Here is a 15,885-nt window from a genome sequence, read left to right as displayed (position 1 = left end):
TTAGCCTTCTCTGGTCTATTACAGTTTCTTAGTTTTTCTCTTGTTTTTTACTTAATGTTATTTCCCGAGTTCTTTGGATCCAATAAATAATTAGGTAGGTTCCTTATACATGGTGTTTTACCTGAATCTCTATGAGGAAGTATGACATGATGAAACCATTTTTCTTATGTTTAATTAACTTCATATTGCATGTTTTTGCCTGTTTTAGCAGTTTCAACTAAATAAATTATGCATAGTAAAGTTTTTATTTATCTTTTATCACTGTTTCTATACATGTTATGCCGAATCTCCCTGTCCAGACCCCTACTAGTACCTTAATCAGATTTTGTATCTTGCCAGCCACTTTGTCTTTTTCAAGCTAAGTCCAGCCTAAATAAAGTTCAATTCCCATCTTCATTTGAAGCTCATATCCTTCTTTCATTCCGCTATGAAGACTTGACCTGGGATTCTTAATGTTGGAGTTGGGAACCACAGTGGTATTGTCTGGTTCCAAGTTACCTCCTTTTTACTCCTTCTCTAAAACTTAGATGTCTGAATGTAAAGAGCAAAATAATACGTGGGTCTTCACTAATCGGCCATTTAATGGTGTTCTTTCTTTTGCGTGTTGCTGATTCTCAGGCGAAGAGTGACTGATCCTCAAGGCACTTGGTGTGATTGATGCTCAAATCTTGATCCTTCATGGGGAAACCATGTGTTTTGTAGACAGCTCATTGGAGTTACTCTCTCTAGTTTCCTATACTTTCTGCTTGTCCTTTTACCCCCTTACTCACCTCCTTGATCTGAGGCTCTGACCCAAACACACTTCTTCTTTTGATCCCTTCAAATAGCAGGCAGCTCTTTCGAGTGAATCTGGGTAGGTTAACTCAAGTCCAGAAAATACTGATGGCATCTTCTTAGACATAACGAAACATGGGGATACGGACTGCTTATTTCTGACTCCTGTTTCAGTCTTGTCATTTCTCCCTATATTTTTGTAGGTGATGGTGGTGGTTGTTTATGATGTTAATGCAGGCACAGATAAATCTTGCCTAAGAAGATGTCCAACTGGGGAATAAGAGGGTATTGCTCCTGTCCTCCTCCTTGTGCCTTTCCTTCTCCTGCCACTCATCCTCTTTTGTTCTTCTCTTTCTGACGTACACTCTGATACCCACAAAAAAACAGCCCTGAGATAAATGTTAGGCTTTTCTAGGTTGGGCTGAATGCCATGCTGAAAAACATCAGTGTTCTCTTTGTAAAGAAAGAGATCACGATCACGGAACAAACAAATAGCAGTGTCTATCACAGACGTGAATCTGGCACATATTCATATCTGACTCTCTAGTCCATGATTAGGGGAAATTCAAGGTCACACAATACAGTAAATACAGCTAGAGGAAATTTGTGATGCTTAGTGAGATAATCTATAGTTAATAATTAGAATGCATTTAGAATTTACATAGTACAAAATGGTAAAACAAAATCATAGAGATCAGAAGCAGAAAAACTATGTTCTGGTCTAAGCCTTATGAATAATAAGCTGTTTCTTCTTAAGTCTACTTAAATTTTTCTTCTTCAAAAATCCCATTTCTTACCTGAAACTGCAATGAAGTAACAGTAATGGTAATAATCATTGACATCAATATCATTTATTGAACACTTACATTTGAGAAAGCTCCCATTAAAACAAGTAAATACTACATGTAAATAAATAACATACATAGTGTGCATATATGTATACATTATGAATATTTAGTCATATACTCACTTGTTTTCTAATAATAGCCTTTCTTCTATTTTCCCACTTGCTATAATATTTTGAAAAACATTGGTTTCTTTTGAATATTGGTATTGCAGAAAATTTAGATTATATTGGCATTATTACAACTCACATTGTAAGATAAGCACTTTAGACCTTCAGGCAGGAAGAAATAAACCAAGCATAATGGTCCTTGAGGCAGGCTCTAGATATTTATTACCACTCCCTTACAAAACCACAGTCCAAGATGACAAATAGGCCCCATGTAAAGAAAACAAATATTTAAAATAAACTTTTTAATTGAACTAGTTCATGGTTCCAAATAAACCATTGTATTTGAAATACGATCACAATTACCCTAGCACTTAGTTCCTAATATATCAGCAAAGAGTCAAGTAAGAGAGTAAGTAGCATGACACTGAAAGTATTTAATTATTTTCATTTAATGATACTTCTATAATGGGACTCTGTGGAATCTAACCCTGTTATCTCTGCCAATTTTTATATCGGTTCAATATGAATACACTGAGAGTGAGAGTATTTGATTTAATTTGCCAGAGGTAGTAGTGAGTCCAACAGCTAAAATTATGGAGATACCCTTTGACATATGTGATCTGAGGACAAGTTGGCTGTGACATCTATTACACAGCTTCAAATGATCTGGCTGGCTGAGTGCCTCTTCTGCAGTCATAACTCTATTTGCTTCTTTCATAAAATGAAGTATTTAATTTGACATGATCACTTCAGCTAGAAGAGGACCTATTTCTTCAGTTAGAATCTCCAAACAAAAGTACCCTTTCTGACCTCAGAGAATCTTTACTATGACCTTTAGGACATTCCTCAAGTCAAATTTGAAATGGAATTATCAGAGACGGCCATTTAATAATACGTAATTGGCACTCATTTCATTTTACTCTTCTTTGTGTAGTCAGGTGCCAAAGAAGCTTATATATTTCAAGCATAATGATGATGATAATAATAATATTGTTATTTTTAAATGCCTCCATTAGTATTTCTGTCCTCAGATACTATTTTGTGCTTTTCCACTTTAGCATAATTACGGATATATCCATTAGCCTTCAAAGCAAATGTGAGGAAACGTGTCTCTGTCTGGATTGAACGTTAAATTTGGTAAACTTATTGCTGCCATCAAAGTGCCAGAATTAAGCTGCATGCAGTTCAAAGGGCACTGCCTGTGTACCTGGAGTTCCCTATTTATGCTAGTCCCCTCTCACCCCAAGACATCCTTAACCTTAGTGTTTCTGATGCTATTAACAGAATCATATGAGCAGGAGTTTTCTTCAAAGCTCTTTGGTACAAGCTCTGACACAAGGCAGAGATAATTAGACCCTCAGGAATAATGGGCATAAGGTCTCTGCCTATTTCTAATTATTGGAAATTCCTCATCACTTGCAAGAAAAATGTTTCTCCTTTTAACTCTGTGTACTAGTTTAATTCCTCCTTTTAGAGTGTATGTGAACAAGCAGACTTAACATTCATTTTTTCACAAAATTCCTCAAATATTTGAGTGGAGCAAACTGTCAACATGTATTTTTTTTAAAAATTTGTCTACAAAATCACAGAAGCATTTATCTCTCATAGTTCCTCCTCTGTTGTTTCAAAATAGCACAGTGGAGACAAGTTACAATTCGACTTTCAAATACAGGAGTTATTTATCCAGAGACATGGAAATGTTTCCTCACTTCAAAACACATAAAGCCTAATTTAAAAAAAAATGGAATGAGATAATCTCAAGGTCTAAATTTATAGGACCTTTTATTTATAGGTTCCACAGGTTATTGTAAAAGCACACAGAGAAAAATATTTTTTCTATCATAATTACAATGTATTCAGTTTAAAAATATGAAATATTTGATTCTAGATAGTTCTATTTGTATCAATCACCTATCAAAAGAAATTACATTTGGGTATTTATTCATACATAAAATGTTAATTTGTGTTTAATTTGATGAAATGACTGAAGTAAATAGGTCATACTTATTTTAAAAGATATTGTCACTGATCACAAGTGATGATTGAGTTTTAGTAAGTGTAGACTAACTTATCACCAATGCAATTTTGTATAAAAAATTTATTAAACAAGATAAAATACAGAATTATTTATGTTCCACATCATATGTAGTTAGATAGATAAAAACTGATTAATAATCACTATGAAGATTTTCTAGAAGAAAGATGTAATAAAGGATAATATCTTCATTGTACTGATAGAAAATTATAAACTGATTTTACTCTTCAATTTTAAATGTGAATATTCTGAAATGTTACTGAAAAATGTAATTTTTTTGTAGTTAAGAAGTTACTGGTACTTCTACTAGTACTACCAGAAAGAGAAATTAAGAAAACAATCCCATTTACAATCACATTCAAAAAGAATAAAATACCTAGGAATAAATCTAACTAAAGAGGTAAAAGACCTGTACTCAGAAAACTGTAAGACACTGATGAAAGAAATTGGTAACCACACAAATAGATGGAAAGATATACCATGCTTTGGATTGAAAGAATTAATATTGTTAAAAGATCCATGCTACCCAAGATAATCTACAGATTCAACACAATCCCTATCAAAATACCAAAGGCATTTTTCACAGAACTAGAACAAATAATTCTAAATTTTATATGAAAATACAAAATACCCTGAATAAGTAAAACAATCTTGAGAAAGAAGAATGAAGCTGAATGTATCACGTGCCCTGATTTCAATCTATACTACAAAGCTACAGTAATCAAAACAGTATGTTACTGGCACAAAAACAGACACATCAATGGGTAAATGGATAAGAGAGATGTGAGATATATATATATATATATATATATATATATATATATATATACATACACATATATATGTATATATATAAAATATATAATGGAATATTACTCAGCCATAAAAAGAATGAAATATTCTCATTTGCAACAACATGGATGGACCTAAAGGGTATTATGCTAAGTGAAATAAATCAGACAGAGAAAGACAAAAACTGTGTGATTTCACTTACATGTGGAATCTAAAAACCAAAACAAATGAAAAAACATAACAAAACAGAAACAGAGTCATTTATACAGGGAAGAAACAGGTGGCTGCCAGAGGGGAGGAGTTAGAGGAAGGAGAGAAATAAGTAAGGGAAATTAAGAGGTACAAATTTCTAGTTGCAAAATAAACGAGTCAGGGATATGTACATTGTGGGGAATATGGTCAATAATTATGTAACATCTTTGTACGGTGACAGGTCAATTATACTTCAAAAACAAACAAACCAGCAAACTCATAGAAAAAGAAATCAGATTGGTGATTGCCAGAAGCAGGGAGTAGAGGGAGGGGGAATTCAATGAATGCAGTCAGAAAGTACAAACTTCCAGTTATAAGATAAATAAGTACTAGCAATGTAATGTACAACATGATAAACATAATTAACACTGCTGTATGCAATATATGAAAGTTGTTGAGAGTAAATCCTAGGAGTTCTCATCAGAAGGAAAAAAGTTTTGTATCTATATGAGATGACAGATATTCATTAAACTTATTGTGCTAATCATTTCATGATGTATGTAAGTAAAAATATTATGTTGTACACGTTAAACTTATACAGTGATGTATACCAATTAATTACATCTCAATAAAACTAGAAGAAAAAAGTTACTAGTAGACAATAACACAAAAATGTTCTCTTTATTTACAGTATACTGATATGAGAAGGTAAATTACTGAACTCAAAGGAAGAGACTGTCTTCTTTTGAGTATGGAGGTTCCTTTAAAAACTAAAAATAGAGCTATGATATGATCCAGCAATCCCACTCCTGAACATATATTCAGAAAAGATGAAAACTCTAATTTGAAAAGACACATGTACCCCAATGTTCATAGCAGCACTAATTATTTTTTTTAATTTACTTTATTCAGGTATAGTTGATTTACAATGTTGTGTTAACTACTGCTGTACAGCAAAGTGATTCAGTTATACATATATATACATTCTTTTTCATATCCTTTTCCATTATGGTTTATTACAGGACACAGAACAGCAAACCTTGTTGTTTACCCATTCTATATATAATAGTTTGCATCTGCTAATCCCAAACTCCCAATCCATCCCTCCCCCACCCTCTTCCCCCTTGGCAACCACAAGTCTGTTGTCTATGTCATAGCAGCACTATTTATAATAGACAAGACATGGAAACAATCCAAGTGTCCATCAATAGATGATTGGTCTAAGAAGATGTGGTGTGTGTGTATATATATATATATACACACACACACACACACAATGAAATATACTCAGCCCTAAAAAAGAATGAAATATTGCCATTTGCAGCAACATGGATGGATCTAGAGAATGTCATACTAAGTCAGTCAGACAGAGAAAGACAAATACTATATGATATCTCTTATATGTAGAATCTTAATGAATCTATATACAACAGAAACAGATCCACAGATATAGAAAACAAACTTATGGTTACCAAAGAGGAAAGGGAGGGGGGAGGGACAAATTAGGAGTATGGGACTAACAGAGATAAACTACTATACATAAAATAGATAAGCATTGAGGATTTACTGTATAACACAGGGAGCTATATTCAATATCTTGTAATAACCTATGACAGAAAACAATCTGAACAAATATATATATGTAATTGAAATACTTTATCAATTTGCTAAACCTGTGAAAATGTACAGCAACTAGAGTCTGTACATTTTCACAGGTTTAACAAGTTGATAAAATTACAGTCTCTGCCTTTTTAAAATATAGTTGATTTACTGTATCATGTTAGTTTCAGGTATACAACAGACTAGTTTCTGATCACATTTCTTGTATTTCTAGTAATATGTGTCAATTTGGAAAGTATGCTGTGTTGTCTCAATAACTTTTTGATTAAGTCAATTTAAAAGAAAGGCAATTGCAAAAGCATGATGTATATGTGTATATATATGTGCATGTATGTGTGTGTGCATATAGACAGCAAAATACGTATATACGTGTGTGTTTATGTATGTGCGTTTGTGTGTGTCGATATAGGCACAGAGATATAGAAGTCTAGTTGACCTTTGAATAACTCCATGGTCAGGGGTGCTGACCCTCCCAGCAGTCAAAAATGCGGGCTTAACTTCACAGTTGGCCCTCTGTATCTATGGTTCAGCATCTGCAAGTTCAACACGTAGTACTGTAGCATGTATTTAGTGAAAAAAATCCACCTATAAGTGGACCTGTGCAGGTCAAACTTGTGCTGTTCAAAGGTCAATTGTAAATACAGATATAAGTATGCTCATTCAAGTTTCCTAAACATTAGCATAATCCTAGTCTAAATACTAAATAACTAAATGAATAATGCTCATCATATGAAATGTACCAACAGGTTTCCTTGGTAGAATAATCACACTTAGATATTTCATTTTTGTAATAAAACTTGCATATCTACCTTTTTAGAAAATTTTCTAACATGTGTAATATTACAATTGTAATTATTCTCCAGTGTAAATGAATATTAATTAATCAAATACATTAAAATGTATCTGAAGACATAATATGCTTCTCCAGAGTGTAATTATTGAATTGGTGATCTTCAAACATTGGTAGTGTCTTAATTTCTGTAATATATTTGGAGAAAATAAATTAAAAGTATCCATAACCTTCATTTTGTTGGGTGACTTTAGTTATATTTTACCCCTTAAATTATTTTTAAAGGCATATGGCTTTATTCTCTTTTTTCTTTTTCATTTTATGGGTATCAAGAGAACAGTTATTTTTGCTGCCATAATGAGAATAAAATTTTTTCCAAAATTTGACCACATGCTTGGCATATAAAAAGAAAATAAGCCTTAGTGGAAATATACTATAATTATACATATAAATACAGAAAAAATAGTATGTCCAACTATACCCATTTATGAAAATAATATGTATAATGATACAAATATCAATCTAAATTGTTGAATATGAGGAAACTATTCCTGATATGAAACATGAAAGTCACCAAGTTACACATTAAAATAAATGTGAACTTACTGACTAACAGGCTACATAATACTTTATGTTGCAAGCGAGGTTGTAAGTGCTAACTTTTGAAATTTCACAATATGAAAAATAGTATTTGATCTGTTTTGAGAACAGGAAACTGAGGCTCAGAAATGTTATTTAACTTGTCCAATAACTCACAATTAGCAAATGATGGAGGCAAGATTTGCACCTGGGTTCTTTGCTGATGAAGTGTACACAAAGCATTTTCCAAGATGAAGAGTGTTGTGAAGGTCTTTTGAGAAGCCAATAAGTTTTTGAGGTACTACTGAGACTACTCAAGGCTATCAGAGAATATAAACAAGAGGCAGGGTATGGTGTGAAAGGACTGTTATTTTTATTTTTGAATTTTTTTACAATTCATAATTTTTTTAATATACTGCAATTGTATTTCAGTCGCACAAAGTTAGCGTGTAGGAAATGTAAATGAAACAGTATGGTAAAAATAGCAGAGAACCAAAAAAATCTAAAAAGGACAGGAATAAAGACAAAGACACAGATGTAGAGAATGGACTTGAGGACATGGGGAGTGGGAAGGGTAAGCTGGGACGAAGTAAGAGAGTGGCATGGACATATATACACTACCAAATGTAAAACAGCTAGTGGGAAGCAGCCGCATAGCACAGGGAGATCAGCTCAGTGCTTTGTGACCACCTAGAGGGGTGGGATAGGGAGGGTGGAAGGGAGACACAAGAGGGAGGAGATATGGGGATATATGTATACGTATAGCTGATTCACTTTGTTATACAGCAGCAACTAACACAACAATGTAAAGCAATTATATTCCAATAAAGATGTTAAAACAAATTAAAAAATAAAAAGCTAAATATGTAAAAAAGAAAATAAAATAAAAAAAGAAGGAAATACAATTAAAGCCTGAGAATTCAACATTCATTAGTATTTCATCTTCAGTTTTTTCAGACTGACACTTGATACTTGCAAATTTTGAAACAACCTTGAGATCATGATGACTATCCTGAAGAGATTTCAGCACCAGAACTAAGATTTGTACATTCAGTTGTTTTGCAATTGACTTGTTAGCCATTTGCATAGCGTATAGTACAGATTTGTCAATGGTCAGATCACAGTGTTGAAGGAAAGAAGTACCTTCCTGTAATTAGAAAGGATCCCCTAACCTGCACTCACCTTAAGACATCCAATGTGCAAGAGCACAAAAACCATCACAATAATGTGTCTCCAAGGAACACAGTTTTGATAAGGAAAATAACTTAAGCTTCTGTTTCCAATTTTAATTACTGAAATCTCTAACAATGACAAAACTGTCACATAGGACAGTAAATGTATACAGTAATTCAATCAAACTTCTTGGAAAGAACACATTTAGCAATCTGGGATAATGCAGAATGAGAGGAAATATAACGTGTTTCAACACTGGTTCTTATAGTCTTTTTACACAGACATCATGTTAATATTAGACCAAGGCACAAAACATTTAGTGCATAAACCAGTTTCTTTTTTAAGATCTATCATTTTTATCTTGGTCTTTTATCTTACTTTGGACCACCTGTACCCAGTACTCTATCCTACTGCTTAACTTAATCAACAAAATCAAAAGTGATTTCTGACCAGATTTATGGGGGACATATACATTTATATCATCAAAGTGTTTCCATGACCGAAAGTACAATAATAAAGATGAAAATGCCTCCTATTTCTTTTAGAAAATAGTACTTTATAAGCTTGCTGCATCTTTAATGTCTTTACTATTGGATGACAATGAATAGATGATAGAAAAGAAACTGTATACTTAATTATGATAGCTCATCCATCACAGATTAATCTAAAAATGAAGTTTCTACAGAAACAGGAACTATTTTAACAAGGAAAAAAAATTCCCTCATTCAAACCTCTTTGAAGTGGTAATGGCTGCAAACCTGCAGCATTTAGAAAAGAATGCTATCAACAAGCTCTGTCTTATGAACTTAGATTAAGAAATCTAGAAAGCAGATGGTGGATTATTCCTTCACAATTTTAGTAAAATTACTGATAATCAAAGACTTCAAAGCAAATGTGGCACATAACAACCCAAGCATAAATCAAGATGGAGAGCCTGGAGAATTTTTGATTTCTTAAATTTTCAAAAAATTCTATCATTGCAACATACAGGATTTCTCCCCTATTTTAATCTTAGAAGTTTCAAAGGAAAGGGAGTGGATTACATACTCACACATGAGTGCCCGCACACACGCACGCTCACACACACACACTTGGTGGTAAGTAGAGTATCTAGCTCCTTCTTCCCACCACCTAAGTCTCACTTTATTTATTAAAAGAAAATTATGCAGGACCCCTCATTGTTTTCCTTTTGTCTAATGATTTCTATGACCTTAATTTCTGCCATCATGGTTACTTTTCTAGTATTTCAACATAAGATTCAAAAGCAGCTTTATAGTCAGGAATGTGTACCTGAACAACTGTATAACTGCAGGGCACCTAGGTAATAATAACTGCCAAATTCAGGGATCAAACTTTTGAGTTCCACAGTAAGATATAATTCATGTGAATTACAAATGGTCTGAATCATGTTTCAGACCATTGAACTTACTGAAGTTAAAATACAAATAGCCAAAGACATGATGTAAAAGATTAAATACTTGGTTCTGTTAACATATTTACCAAGTAAAGTCACAAAATATTCCTCATTATTATTCATGCAGATAATTGAGAAAAAGATCGTGCAGAAATTAAGTTTAAATTAAACATTATTCCTTCCCTTCCTCCCACTTCCCTATACTCTACAAAATGTTTTCCCTGGGACTAGGCCTTGAAAAGGCCACTACATATTAGTTTGACATGCATTACTGTCTGCAATTAAAAAAGCTAATTTTGTGGTGGTTGTAATTATATTATAAAAATGTCCACATTCATCAATCTAAAAAAGGTTGAAAACCTACAGTGAATCTACAATATATTGTTTTACATTTGACCACTGGTTTGTGTTATGTAGGAATCATAGACGTGGTAAATCACTAATAATCTAGGAAGGCATCTAAACCTTTAAATTCTGGATGAATTTATGTTCAAATCTACAAAATTGCTTGAAGGCTATACTCGAGAGACTTCCTATCATTCTAAAATTCCTCACTCTGGGCAAATCATTTTTTAGGACACTTTCTTATAAATATCACCCTTTGAAAGCACATACAATTCCATCTGTTCCACATTTTATGATCTTAACCTACATAGGGCTGATCTCAATTATTCATGGGATATCAAATGTGATAGGAAGACAAACCTGAGAGAAACATTTACAATACAATAGCATAAGTTGCTAAATTCTTCATCAGCATTCTCTGAAAAACACTTCTCAAAGCCTTTCTCCTCTTTATTTTAGCAATGGATTGTGGAAAATGTGTGATTTTCTCTTGACATGAAAATATTTCAAGGCACGGTGTTCTTGCCTGACTGGTTTAGTATTTTCTGTATAACTGATACAGGAACTCCTATACAACTCTCTTCCATCCTGTTGTAAAGGTCAGAAAAAAGCATCAAACTGGGAGGGTACTAGCTTATTGCCAGAGTAGTAATGTCTGAAGGCTTTCAAAGTATGTTGTCTTTTCCCTCCTTCTGACTGTTTGTCTCCATTTTCTTTTTACAGCTCACAGAATGTAGGGGTTTTGTTGTTGTTAACAGTTGTTCTTTGCAGGGTTTTTTTTTTTTTTTTTTTCTTTCTCCAGATTAAAGTCCTATCTCTTCTTAGTTTGTTTCTCTATGTGGCATTTCACTTGCTCAGTTCCTGCCTGATTGCATCGATGAGCTCTTCTTTTAGCTTAGTTAATTCTTTTCTCATTTCATCTAAAATGTTTGGCTTCAGCCTGTCAGAGTCCAGTCCTTCTGTCTGCACTCCTCTGGTACTAGGCTGTGATGAGGGCACAGATTTTGGTCTGTAAATAACAGGTGACTTGCTGCCATTCATTGTATTTGTTCTTTCCCAAGGTTTTCTTGTTGGTTCAGGTGTACTTGTTGAAGAGGCCTTAGAAGTTACAGGCTCTGAATCTTCATTTTTGTCTTCTTTTTGTTCTGTTCCTATTGTTGATCCCTTTTCAGCAATTCTCTTCCTCCTGGCCAGCAGGGTGCTCATTTCTTCCATTAACCCACCACCCCTAATGGAAGGGGTCCTTTTCCACTACCCGTAGTTTTAGATGAGGCCAAATTCACACCAGTGATCTTCCCTCCGCTTGGGAAACAGGGATCCTCCATCCGTGACACTTTCCTACGTTTTGATCCAGAAATTGCAGCTGCAAGTCCAGTTAAAGGGTGACTGTCTTCAGACATGGATCCCAAAACAATCCAGATGCAGGGAGGGGAGAAGCAGGAGGTGGTGGAGGAGGAGGGGGTACTTGATTAGGAAGAGGTGGTAGAGGAGGTGGAGGCCCTGAGGATGGAAGTGGATGGGATGGAGGGAGTCCTGGGGGAGGAGGGAGTGTGACTGATGCCTGGGCAGGACCTGGTGGGAGTGGAGGAGGGGGTGGAGGTGCAGGTGGTCCCAAGACAATGTAAGCCTGGCTCAGCAGCAGAGGAGACTCCCAGCACAGAGCTTAGAGGAGTCTCCGAAGAGGCAGGGGCAGCACAGTTGACATTCTTCGCTCTCGCTCCCATTCCAGCGGCTCCCTTTCTAGCTGCTCTTGCCGCTCTCTTTCTTGCCTTTCTCGGTCCAGTCTCTCCAGTCTCTCCCGTTCTTGTCTCTCCCGCTCCAGGCAATCCTGACTTTCTTGTCTCTCTCTCTCCAGCTGCTCCTGTTCCAGTCACTCCCTCTCCAGCCTTTCCCTTTCTAACCTCTCCCCCTCCAATCTCTCCCTTTTCATTCTTTCGCCCTCCAGCCTTTCCCGCTCCAGCTCCTGTTGTCTTTGCTGTTCTTGTAGTTGCCTTTGAATTTCCGATTCTTCTTGTGATGGGCCATTCTGAACTTGGGCAGGTAGCTGTGAATTTTGTCTAGGCAATGTTGGCCCTGTTTCCTGTGAATTCAACACGTGGAAGGCATGCATCACAGCACTTGCGAAGACACTGGCATCTTCTTTACTGCCAAAGTTGAAACCATACACCTGTCTAGCGTTCCACCTTGGTGGAAGGTCTGTGTAGCTTGATTGTACTTCAACCCTTTATTTTTTTAATGAAGTACGATTGACATACAATGTTACATTAGTTTCAGGTGAATAACATAGTGATCTGACTTTTATATACATTACATACATTATAAGATGATCACCATGATAAATCCAGCTACCATCTGTCACAGTTTAATATTACTACAATATTATTGACTACATTCCCTATTTTATATATTACAGCACCATAACATTTATATTTGTAAGTTTGTGCTCTTTAATCTGCTTTGCTGATAAAATACATCCCTCCACCCTCTTACCTCCTATCTGACAATCATCAATTTGTTCTAGGTATCTATAAATCAATTTCTGCTTTTTTTGTTGTTGTTCACTTCGTTTTTTAGATTCCACATATAAGTGAAATCGTATTATATTTGTCTTTCTCTGACTTATTTCATTTAGCATAATACCCTCTAGGTCCATCCATGTTGTTGCAACATCTTCACTATCCATTTAACTATCTTCCCTATCCATTTACTCATCGAAGACATTTAGGTTGCTTCCATCTCTTGGCTATTATAAATAATGCTACTATGAAAATAGGGGTGCATATACCTTCTCAAATTCTATTATTTTACTTTTCAGGTTAACACTTGAAATACCCAAAGTACTATCAGAGATAACCTGAAGAAGCAAGCAGCATGGATTTCATCTGTATAAAATGTTAAGGAAAGATTTGAAAAAAAAAATATTTCACTATAGTAAAGAACATCTCAACAGATGGAAAAGCTAATCTTGCATTTGTGATGAACATCAGAAATTCCTTTCAGAAATATTATTAGCAAAATTTAGCTCACCGGATATCTGGTAAAAGTCATATTTTGCTAAAAGCTATGCAATCAAGGAATTACTTGACTTTGGTTCAACATTCCAAAATTATAAATAAATTAACAGACGAAACTGCCAAAAATCTTTCCAGCCAGTAGGAGTTCAGGTTAAGGTGGTAATATCTTTTGGGCAAAGAGATCTATTTGATTAGAATACAGAGGTAGGGCAAGAATAGATGTCCAAAATTATGTGTTCTCCTAACTTAGCCCTGGATTTTCTTCAAAGGACAAATCCAGTGAAGTTCTGACCATAATGTCCAAATCCTTATTTCTAAGTTTAAAAAATCTATGTTGCATAGAGACCAATTTATGTTTTGTTTCATTCAAAATTTCTCTTCATTTTTTATACATTTAGTTATACAGAAATTCTGAGATTTTTTTTATGCTATATTTAAGTAAGTTATTTCCTTATATCTAAGGTTAAATTTATTTTGTTATTTCTTTTTACATGATTTCTCAGTGTCCTCCTTATGTACATTCTTTTCTACTGGTGTTTTGGGAGAACTGTCTAACCAAATGTTATTTTTAGGATACATCAGATAAGTTTCTGGGTACTATAGCATTTAAGAACATAGGCCTGAACGTAGACTCTGGGATTGTAAGTCTGTCCTGGCCCTTACTAAATGAGTTACCTTGGTACCCACAGAAAACCATAATTCAAAAAGACACATGCACCCCAATGTTCACTGCAGCACTATTTACAATAGGCAGGTCATGGAAGCAACCTAAATGCCCATTGACAGATGAATGGATAATGAAGATGTGGTACATATATAGAATGGAATATTACTCAGACATGAAAAGGAATGAAATTGGGTCATTTGTAGAGACGTGGATGGACCTAGAGACTGTCATGCAGAGTGAAGTAAGTCAGAAAGAGAAAAACAAATATGGTATATATGGTATATTAACGCATGTATGTGGAATCTAGAAAAATGGTACAGATGAACTGGTTTGCAAGGCAGAAATAGAGGCACAAATGTAGAGAACAAACGTATGGACAACAAAGGGGGAAGTGGGGGTGGGAGGGGTGGTGGTAGGATGAATTGGGAGATTGGGATTGACATATATACACTAATATGTATAAAATAGATAACTAATAAGAACCTGCTGTATAAAAAATAAAATAAAATAAAATTCAAAAAAAAAAAGATAAATAAATGAGTTACCTTGGGTAAAGTACTGATTGAACCTCTCTGCTTAGAGACTCCATCTGTAAATGGGGCTGTAGGATAATGATTAAATAAACCAACCCATGAAAATACTAAGATGAGCAGAGAGCATGTGTCAATAAATTATCAATAAATAATAGGTATTATTTTTATATTTGTACATTCTTATGTCTGTCTTTAAGTACAGTTGGTTGCCTGTCTAACCTATATTTTACAGTCTGTCACTGTGCCAGGCCTCCTGCTTATTTCTCATAAAATGAGAATAACCCTCAAAAAATCTTCCTGGATTATTGCAGTAACCTCCCAATTATTGCCTGGTGTCTGATCAATCAGTTGTCCAGTGATGTCAGATTACCGTGTAAAAGAATATTTTCCAAAACATATTCCATTAAATCTTCGTCTTTTTTGGTGTATCATGTGAGAAAAGTAATATGTAGTTTATGTTCAGAAAGCCCACTGTTTTACATGGTCATTTTGGAGCTCCATAGGAATTTTAGCAAAATACAGCTCCTGGGGAGTACTGCAGTTAAATTTTGTTTAACTCATAAATTTGACAAGTTTATTTCAGCAACTTTGTTCCAACTAAGAAATAGTATTACTATTATTAACTACTGTTCTGAGGAGCATGTTATAAAAACACTACAGTTGTTCTATCTTGAATTAATAATTTTTTCTCAGAGTGTAAGGCAAGGAATTCTAAGATATTCATGTGATTTTGGGGCAATGGAGTTACTGCAGATGAGCATCAAATATTGTCTGTGTGATGGAACAGATAATAGCTGGAATATATGAACTAATTTTCAAATATATATACCTGCTTTTATTACTAATAATATACTCATAATAACATGCTATTTAATATATAGCAATTTAGTATTACATAAATGTTAAAATACAATTAAAATCATGTAAGACTACCTATTACACTTCATTGTTATAAAAAGGGTAAGAACTATATATGAGGAGAAAAGACCTAATTTTAAAAAT

General features: G+C 34.4%; 1 pseudogene; it reads right to left on the bottom strand.

Annotated features, from left to right (window-relative positions):
* Positions 1-11,515: 11,515 nt before the first annotated feature.
* LOC132352440 (protein enabled homolog) overlaps positions 11,516-15,885 on the bottom strand; it is an 87,536-nt pseudogene continuing 83,166 nt past the window's right edge.

This window comes from Balaenoptera ricei, chromosome 18 (assembly GCF_028023285.1).
Source record: "Balaenoptera ricei isolate mBalRic1 chromosome 18, mBalRic1.hap2, whole genome shotgun sequence".
Lineage (NCBI taxonomy): Eukaryota > Metazoa > Chordata > Mammalia > Artiodactyla > Balaenopteridae > Balaenoptera > Balaenoptera ricei.
Note: the sequence above shows the minus strand (reverse complement) of the source record. Positions and strands in the feature narration are given on the sequence as shown.